The following is a 1,350-nucleotide window of genomic DNA, read 5'->3' on the forward strand; positions in this document are numbered from 1 at the left end:
CCGTAGCTCGTTTCTTCTATTATAATTTATATTTGTCTATTTTCCCCAATTTTGTAAAATATGTTTAGTATTTCTGAATTCTGTAAAATATTTTTATTTCTAATATAAGTAACTAATATTACTTATTTTTCAATTTGAAATTATTTAAATTTGAAAATTAATAAACAATAATTTTAATGATTGAAAAACCTATGTGGATTGAAAGGAAGAATTTTGATAAGTACTTAATTGGTTGTTTTGATTAGATTAATAAAAATTATATAATTAATTTAATTATATGGGTTATTCGATTGGCCTTGCTCTAATAGGTGTTATTTGTTTAGAAAATAAACAAAAATAACATTACCTAAGCTCTCTTCTCTATCCTCAACTCAGTTCGCCCTAGCCGCCATTCCCCAGTCGACGAAAGAGCTTCCATTCTCTGGCGCCCGTGTAGCTATGGTTCACTGGTGTCGGACCCTGTCGTCGTTTTGTTGCCTAGTCTCTCTCCTGGAAAATCCAAATTTTTGTCGTCTCTTGTTCTCTTCTAAACCGTACATCCGGTTTTTTTGTTGGCTCTACTTCCGCTGTTCTCTGTCTTCTCCGTTCAAGTATGGAGTTTGTCTTACCGGGGTCTCCGAAGCCAATTTGTGTACCGGTCTCCTTTCCGGCGTTTGCTCAGGTGTGGCGGCGTCTCTTCGCAGATCTGGATTTGGATGTTCCTCAATGTTTTTTTAGAGGGCTCTTATCTTCATATCCACCACTAGCCTCCATCTTTCGAAGCCCTGGCTAGTTGTTTCACCGGTTCCCACTCCCCATATCTCCTCCTTTGGTCCCGCCTCCGCCGCATTAGTCACTCCAAGGTACTAGTTTTTGTAGGTGTCTTTCGGTCTGTCCTTTGCTCCCCCCCCCCTCTCTTCCGCGCCGTGATGGTGTCTCGACCGTGTTAGGTCTTGTGCAGAGGCCTTTGAAGCTGACTTCTTGGTGGGCTTGGTCCAATAATTCTTGGATCTTTGTTGGAGCCTTTAGAGCTTGTCTTGATTGTGCCTGTCTGCTCATGGTTTGGTCGGTCGGGGTTTGTTTTTGTCTGCAATGGGAGCCACCGATCTGCTTAGGGGTCGCCGGTGTTAGAAGATCTTTGTGATTTAGATACACTTCTATCCATTACCCTGAATGGACTTGATATACTTGTATCATCCACCTTGTTTTTGCCTCTTTTTCCAGGTTTATTTATTAACAAGGAATGACCTGAAAAACTTGATTTATTAGGCGTCTAACTTTAAAAAGTATATTCGGTTTGATCGAGTTTTTAAAAGTATAATAATCTTATTTATACTAGTTCTGAATCTTTTTTTTTTTTTTTTTTTTTCC

Source organism: Camelina sativa, unplaced genomic scaffold (assembly GCF_000633955.1).
Source record: "Camelina sativa cultivar DH55 unplaced genomic scaffold, Cs unpScaffold00507, whole genome shotgun sequence".
NCBI lineage: Eukaryota > Viridiplantae > Streptophyta > Magnoliopsida > Brassicales > Brassicaceae > Camelina > Camelina sativa.